Below are 9,003 nucleotides of genomic sequence, written 5' to 3' on the forward strand. Positions count from 1 at the left end.
CCTGCCTTCAGACCAGATAAGGAGCCGTCCTACCACCAAACCCGGAGCTTAAAAACTTCCACCCCTGTGACATACTGTTTTCTTTTTCTCTCCCTTTGTTCTACATTTGATTTTAACAAATAGGGAGGAACTGATTGAGAATTTGAAAGTGGAAGGCAGCTTGGGTGAAAATAAACATGAAATCATAGAGTTCATGATTCTAAGGAACAGTTGAAGGGAGAACAGCAAAATAGAGAAAATAGATTTCAGGAAGGCAGATTTTGGTAAACTCAAAGAGCTGGTAGGTAAGGTCCCATGAGAAGCAAAACTAAGAGGAAAAACAATTGAAGACAGTTGGCAGTTTTTCAAAGAGACATTATTAAGGGCCTAAGAGAAAACTATTCCACTGCGTAGGAAAGACAGGAAATATGGTAAAAGACTATCTTGGCTTAACCAAGTGATTGTACATGATCTAAATATCAAAAAGGAGTCGAATAAAAAGTGGAAACTAGGTGAAAATACAAAGGATTAACAACACAGTATGTAGGGGCAAAATTAGAAATGTGAAGGCACAAAACGAGCTCCATCTAGCTTGAGACTGAGGGTATGTCTACACTACAGCACTAATTCGAACTAAGTTCGAATTAGTTAATTCGAACTAAGCTAATTCGAATTAGCGCATCTAGACTTAAAAACTAGTTCGAATTAGCGTTTTGCTAATTCGAACTAGCATGTCCACACTGAGTGGACCCTGAACCGAGGTTAAGGATGGCCAGAAGCCGTGCCAGCAGGGCATCAGGTTAGGACTTAGAGCGTGGAGATGCTGTCTCAGGCTAGCCGAGGGCTGTACTTAAAGGGACCTGACCCCAACCCCGGACAGACAGTTCTCAGGGGTTCCCCGCTTGCAAAGCAGTTGGAGTGCCCTGAGTGCCCACACTCGGCACATCACAGCACTCGGCCATCAGACCAGCTGCACTTGCTGCAGGCTGCCATCCGGAGGGGGGGGGTCAATCAAGGGGCTTCAGGAGAGCTTCCACTCCGAGGAGCCTGCAGAGCCAGCCCAGTCCTCCCCATTGGGGGCTCGTACCCCATTCCTCCCTCACCTCCTTCCACTTACCCCTCCCTAGCCCCACTTCTTAATGTACAAAATAAAGGACACGTGTCTTCCAAAATGGAATCTGTCTTTATTGAACAAAACTGGGGGAGACCGGGAAAAGGAGGTTGGAGAGGGAAGAGAGAGTGTGGTAGAGGGGAGGGCAACTAAAATGATGAGGGGTTTGGAACAGGTCCCATATGAAGAGAGGCTAAAGAGACTGGGACTTTTCAGCTTAGAAAAGAGGAGGCTGAGGGGGGATATGACAGAGGTCTATAAAAGCATGAGTGGTGTGGAGAGGGTGCATAAAGAAAAGTTCTTCATTAGTTCCCATAAAGAAGGACTAGAGGACACCAAATGAAATGAATGGGTAGCAGGCTTCAAACTAACAACAGAAAGTTGTTCTTCACAAAGCAAAGAGTCAACCTGTGGAACTCCTTGCTGCAGGAGGCTGTGAAGGCTACAACTAGAACAGAGTTTAAAGAGAAGTGAGATAAAGTGATGGAGGTTGGGTCCATGGAGTGGTATTAGCCAGGGGGTAGGAGTGGTGTCCCTGCCCAAAGTTTGTGGAAAGCTGGAGAGGGATGGCACGTGACAAATGGCTTGGTCACTGTCTTCGGTCCATCCCCTCCAGGGTCCCTAGGGTTGGCCGCTGTTGGCAGACAGGCTACTGGGCTAGATGGACCTTTGGTCTGACCCAGTACAGCCATTGTAAGCTCAGGGCTCAGGGTCGGGGGTCTCAGTGGACCCTCTTGATTTTCATGCACACCTGCTCCTGGGTGGCCAGGCTGGCAGCTCTCCTGCCCTAGCCGGCCACTTTCCTGTGCCTAGTGCGGAGGTCGTGGATGAGGTCCACGATATCCACACTAGACCAGGCGGGTGCCTGCCTCTTGCGGTCCCGGGCAAGCTCCCGGGAGCCGCCAGTATGGCCCCAGGAAGAGGGGGAGGGCTGGGGAGCATTGGGTGGCTGGCTCGAGCTGTGCCAGGTGCAGGGTCTGCTAGCTGGGTGCTGGCAGGCTTGAATCTGGCACGGGCACCGTAGCCAGCCAGTGCCCCTTTAAGGAGTCCGGGGCCGAGAGGGGGGCAGTAGAGTTTCCCTGGTGTTGGCCAGAGTGGCCACCAGGGAAACCTGGGGAGGACTAGCCTCCCACTAGTTCGAATTAAGTGTCTACACAGCCCTTAATTCGAACTAGTAAGTTCGAACTAGGCTTAGTCCTCGTAAAATGAGGTTTACCTAGTTCGAACTAAGCGCTCCGCTAGTTCGAATTAAGTACAAACTAACGGAGCGCTAGTGTAGCGCCTATCAAAGTTAATTCGAACTAACATCCGTTAGTTCGAATTAACTTTGTAGTGTAGACATACCCATAAAGGGTAACAAGCAAAAACTGCACAAAGATATTTGAAGCAAGAAGAAGACCAAGGACAGGCTAGACCCATTGCTCAATGAAGAGGGAGAAACAATAACAGAAAACTTGGAAAAGGCAGAGGTGCTTAAATGATTTCTTGGTTTCAGTTTTCACCAAGAAGATTCATGATGACAGGATGCCTAACATAGTGAATGTTAGTGGAAATAAGGTAAGTTTAGAAGTTAAAATAGGAAAAGAACAAGTTAAAAATTACTTAGAGAAGTTAGATGTCTTCAGTTCGGGGGTTGGGGGGATCAGGGCAGATGCCCCTTGGAAGAGACCCCAGCATGGGAACAATAGGCGTTTGCAGCACCAGAATAAGGAGCACAAGCTGGGCGCAGGGTATGCAGCCCAGGACTGGCATTTCCAGTGGGGCTGGTGATTGGCCCCCAGTAACAGTGACGCCGGGCAAGCTCCCGCATGGAAACAGACTGTCTGCCGCTGGGCGTGTCCCATGTGGCCTGGTAGAAGGAATCTCAGCACCGGTACCTACCCTATCACCCGGTACCTCCTCTTCCCCTCCCCACACCCTATGGGCACCCACAGACAGGGCTTTGTCGTGGAGATCAGGATCTAGGCACACAGAGTTCAGAGGCCAGTGCCTGGACAGGTGACCTGTATACCTTGTCTCAGACCCCTGTATCCTCTCCTCAATGCTACTGCCTTTGGGAGCTCCAATGACTGTTGCTATCATTGACATCGTGTGCTTAGACTCACAGAACACTAGCCCTGGAAGGGACCTTTTAGATGTCATCAAGTCAATCCCCTGCCCTCTGGCAGGACCAAGCACCATCTAGCTAAACCCTGATGGATTTTTGTCTAACCTGCTCTTAAATATCCCAGACTGAGTTAAGAACCCAAGCAAGGCCGGGTACGTCTGCTAGTTTGTTAGTAACTGCAGATGCCTTTTTCACACTATGTAGTTTTGGTGCATAAATAGTGGCATATAAATACAGTAAGTTTAGATGTTTCAAATAGTAGCTCTACATTTATTTATCTATGAGTTTTATCTGAATACTTTTTGCACATTTAGTCTGTCTGGTGTATGATTTCATCTGTCACTGAAATGCAGCAGTTCTGGGATGAACCGTATTGGCGGTTTAGCAGCAACACTTGAGAACAAGAACTGAAGAAAAATACCATAACCACAGTGCCAGAAATAGGTGGAGTTTGTTTTTGTTCCAGTGCTAATCAGACAGGTCCTACAATTGCTAGTAATTTTTAGAAATTTTAGAAGTAACTCTAAGAGATGGATATTTATCTGCAGGACATTCAGAATTCTTTATCTGACCACAATAACTTCAACTCCCAATCTTCTGCCTGAACTTCTTGACTCTATTCCTGTTGTTTCATTCAGTATTTTCCATGAGAGAGTGTTACAGCCCACTCTGAGTTAAATATCCCTTTGCAAGGCCTTCTGCTGTTTGCTTGGTTTCTGAGAAAAGAAATGGAGGGTTTCAACAATTAAACTGTTTATTTCACAACTCTCACATCAGATCCCTTGGCTCCTCAGCCTGACTGCATTTTTTACAATTCACAGAGTAAGTTTGAAAACACAGTAGAGAAAAAGCAAGCCACCTAAAGGACATCCGGATTCCTAACACTGTTTGTCACTTTAGGGCCTTGTTATTTGCACAGAGACCTTTGCTTTTTGTTAACTGCATAGTCCTGTTACCACTTGTTAACCAATACTACAGCACCCTTGTGTGCTGGGTATTTTTGCAAAGGACCAATGTTTTTTACTAACTACTCTGTTCAAGTTCTCAGAATACATCTTCGCAAAGTAAATAGCTCTTTGGGACACCTCTTCTTCCTACAGTGGCATCTTCCTGATATATAAAATCAAACAGGAACACGCATTTTGTGGTAATATTCTCGAACAGTTATGGAAACAAGTGCTAGTCACATATACATTATTAGTTAGTTAGTCTGGATATGGGTGACAGGAGAGGCATCATGTGATGATTACCTGCTGTGTTCCCAGCGTCTGGGGCATCTGGCATTGGACCATTGGTCTGACCCAGTATGGACATTCTTATGTTCTTAGTTATATATAAACTCTCTGAATAGAGCACTCCATTGAAAGAGTAAGTTCTAATTCAAGTCAGTGGGCACAGATGCTTAGGACATCTTTAAAGATCTGGGGGTACGTCTACACTACAGCGCTAGTTCCAACTAACTTAGTTCGAATTAGTTAATTCGAACTAAGCTAGTTCGAACTAACGCATCTAGAACTAAAAACTAGTTCGAACTAGCGTTTTGCTAGTTCGAACTAGCAAGTCCACATTGAGTGGACTCTGAACAGGGCTTAAGGATGGCCGGAAGCAGTGCCGGCAGGGCATAAAAGGAGGACTTAGAGCATGGAGATGCTGTCTCAGGCTAGCCGAGGGCTGCGCTTAAAGGGTCCCGACCCCCACCCCGGACACACAGTTCTAAGGGGTGCCCCGCTTGCAAAGAAGTTCTGTCTTGGAGTGCCCTGAGTGCCCACACTGGGCACATCACACCACTCGGCCGTCAGCCCGGCTGCACTTGCCGCAGGCTGCCATCTGGGGAGAGGGAGTAATTGGGGGGCTGCAGGAGAGCTTCCACCCCCAGAAGCCCGCAGAGCCAGCCCAGTCCTCCCCATCGGGGGCTTGTACCCCATTCCTCCCTCACTTCCTTCCACTTACCCTTCCCTAACCCCCCTTCTTATTGATGTACAAAATAAAGATAACGTTTCTTCCAACATTGACTCTGTCTTTATTGAAAAAAACTGGGGGAGACTGGGAAAAGGAGGTGGGAGAGGGGAAGAGAAAGGCTGGGAGAGGGCAACTAACATGATCAGGGGTTGGGAACAGGTCCCAGATGAAGAAAGGCTACAGAGACTGGGACTGTTCAGCTTAGAAAAGAGGAGACGGAGGGGGGACAGGATAGAAGTCTCTAAAAGCAGGGGTTGGGTGGAGAGGGTGCATTCATAAAAGTTCTTCCTGAGTTCCCATAAAGAAGGACTAGAGGACACCAAAGGAAAGGAATGGGTAGCAGGCTTGAAACTAGTAAGAGAAAGTTGTTCTTCTTCCCAAAGCAAATAGTTAACCTGTGGAACTCCTTGCTGCAGGAGGCTGTGAAGGCTACAACTAGAACAGAGTTTAAAGGGAAGTGAGATCAAGTCATGGAGGTTGGGTCCATGGAGTCCTATTAGCCAGAGGGTAGGAGTGGTGTCCCTGCCCAAAGTTTGTGGAAGGCTGGAGAGGGATGGCACGAGACAAATGGCTTGGTCACTGTCTTCGGTCCATCCCCTCCAGGGTCCCCAGGGTTGGCCGCTGTCGGCAGACAGGCTCCTGGGCTAGATGGACCTGTGGTCTGACCCAGGACGGCCATTCTAAGCTCAGGGCTCAGTGTCGGGGGTCTCAGTGGACCCCCTTGATTTTCATGCACACCTGGTCCTGGGTGGCCAGGCTGGCAGCTCTCCTGCCCTAGACGGCCACTTTCCTGTGCCTAGTGCAGAGATCGTGGACGAGGTCCACGATGTCCGCACTAGCCCAGGAAGGTGCCCGCCTCTTGCGGTCCAGGGGAAGCTCCCGGGAGCCGCCAGCCTGGTCCCGGCAAGAGGGGGTGGGCTGGGGGGCATCGGGTGGGTGGCTCTGTGCCGTGCCAGGTGCAGGGTCTGCTAGCTGGGTGCTGGCAGGCTTGCACCTGGCACGGGCACCGTAGCCAGCCCGTGCCCCTTTAAGGGGTCCAGGGCCGGGAGGGGGGCATAGAGTTTCCCTGGTGTTGGCCAGAGTGGCCACCAGGGAAACCTGGGGAGGGCTAGCCTCCCACTAGTTCGAACTAAAGGGCTACACAGCCCTTAGTTCGAACTAGCTAGTTCGAACTAGGCGTTAGTCCTCGTAAAATGAGGTTTACCTAGTTTGAACTAAGCGCTCCGCTAGTTCGATTCAAATTCGAACTAGCGGAGCGCTAGTGTAGCACCTATTAAAGTTAGTTCGAACTAATGTCCGTTAGTTCGAACTAACTTTGTAGTGTAGACATACCCTGGATGACAGTGGTCCAGTGACGTATCAGTGGGCCCCAGGGCCCCAGAAGCAAGGGTGCCATGTATGGAGAACGACAGGGTAGTCTGAGCCCCCCCTGGATTTCATACATGAGATTTGCTTCAAGTGCATGTCCTCCAGGGACAGGTCTTAATTGCAAGAGTTTGGCTGCTTCCAGCTTTGCCTTTGAGGCAGGGAGTTTGCTTATAAACAGGGAGGGTGACCATTGGCCAGCAGGGGGTGCCAGAGAGCAGCAAGCAGGTGGCTGGGCAGTGACCATTGGCCAGCAGGGAGTGCCAGACAGCAGCAAGCAGGTGGGTGGGGAGCTACCAGTGAGCAGCAGGGGGTGCCAGACAGCAATGAGCAGGCAGCTGGTGAGTGACCAATGGCCAGCAGGGCGGCACCAAAGAGCAGTGAGCAGGTGGCCAGCGAGTGACCAATGGGCAGCAGGGGGCGCCAGAGAGAAGCGAGCAGGCAGCTGGTGAGTGACCAATGGCAGGGGGCACCGGAGAACAACAAGCAGGTGGATGAGGAGTGACCAGGGGAGGGAGGATGAAGCTTTTTACCTACCCCCAGTCAGGATGGGAGGGGAACTCTGCAGCTGCACCTCTGAACTCTGGGGCTGCCCTGACCAAAGGCAGCGACTGTGAGTGGGATGCAGAAGAGAGTTGGGCATGTGAAGGGACATTTACATTGCTGGACTTATGAGTCTGAGAGGGAAAGGACACTGCCCAACATGCTAAGGGTGGGAAGGACACTGCCCAACATGCTAAGGCCTACGTTTGGGTTATAAACTCTGCTTCTGGTGTTTCCCCAAATTAATGCCACGTTACTTCCCTCCCCTTTATTAAAAGTTTCTTTTCTACACTTACACACTGTGCTTGTGAGTGGGAAAGCACTGCCTCCCAGAGGCGTCCATGGGTGTGGTGTGACTTTCCTAGGTTACTGGGTAGCAGCTCGAGTCAGTTCTGTGTTGGATGGATGGAGAAGAACACCTAGGGTGTGTCTAAACTACATGGCTCCGTCAATGGAGCCATGTAGATTAGGCTGATCGGCAGAGGGAAATGAAGCCGCGATTTAAGTAATTATTTAAATCGCGGCTTCATTTAAATTTAAATGGCTGCCGTGCTGAGCCGACAAACAGCTGATCAGCTGTTTGTCAGCTCAGCGTGCTAGTCTGGACACTCCCAGACACTCCCGCGCTGACCGGTAAACCTCATCTTACGAGGCATAACGGGGAGGTCGATAAAGGGCTTTCATGTCGACAGGGGAGTGTCCAGACTGCCCCGATCTGCTGACAAACAGCTGATCGGCAGAGCGGGGCAGCCATTTAAATGTAAATGAAGCCGTGATTATTTAAATCATGGCTTCATTTCCCTTTGCCGAACAAACAAATCTACATGGCTCTGTCAACGGAGCCATGTAGTCTAGACGTACCCCTAGATATTGAACCCAGCTCTGGCTGATGCTGGTGCTACCTGGAAGAAAAGTTACATATAGATTTCTAAAAAACAGGAAATGAAAAATAATAGTGGGCTAAGAGAAGAGTAAGGTTACAAAGCCAAGCTCCCAACAGCTAGGAAATACCAGATTTATAGTGACACACAGAATTGTAATTCAGCCCCCATTGGTTGTATCTGGTGATACAAACTTTATTGCATGGTTATCTACTCTTTTTTTGCTCAAGGCTGCTGCCTCATTCAGTGTGCAGGCCTATTTGGTATCTATTTCCTGATGGCTACCCAAACATTCAGTGCACTGGGTAACCTGACAATCAGGCTGAACTGGAACTTCAGGGGCAGCCATGAATGCAGCATTTCCACATTTCACTTAGCAGCCTAAATAAATTTCTTTTAACCCTTCCTTCATAGTTTGCAAATAATTTTTCACTCATTTCAACACAGAAAAAAAAATTTTACCAGTAGCTTTCATGACAGGCATTGTGAAAATTATTGTTAGAATGGTGTCTACATTTGGAAAGGTTGTCTGCATTGCAAGTCTATACAAATGAACTGGTGATCTCAAAGCACAGACCATGTCATTTTCAATAAAATGAATGAAATGTTTCACTTCATCTTCAAAAAGATTCGTGTCTATGTCCTCTCAATAGAATTCGCTTAATTTCTTAGAGTAGTGGCTTTTAGCATCTTCATCCATACTTTTCACAAAAACATGCAAAATAAATCAGTACTTTACTTTAGAAATTCATATCTACTCTGAAATTGCACTATTATCATGTCACAAATAACATTAGCGGGGGGGGGGGGGTGAAGCCAGGTTAGTCTGTAACTGGAAAAACTTAAAAAACAAGAAATAGTCTAGTAGTAGCACCTTAAAGAATAATAAAATATGTAGATGGTCTCATGAGCTTTCATGGCCACAACCCAGTTCTTCAGATGACAGGAGTATTAGAAGTCCAGATCCATGAATAAATAAGGGAAGGGGAGAGGAGAGAAGAAAAAAAAGAGAGAGAAAAGGGGAGGGGGAGGAAAAAAAGAGAGACAGTGAGTAGGTG

This window comes from Pelodiscus sinensis, chromosome 32 (genome assembly GCF_049634645.1).
Source record: "Pelodiscus sinensis isolate JC-2024 chromosome 32, ASM4963464v1, whole genome shotgun sequence".
NCBI classification, from domain to species: domain Eukaryota; kingdom Metazoa; phylum Chordata; order Testudines; family Trionychidae; genus Pelodiscus; species Pelodiscus sinensis.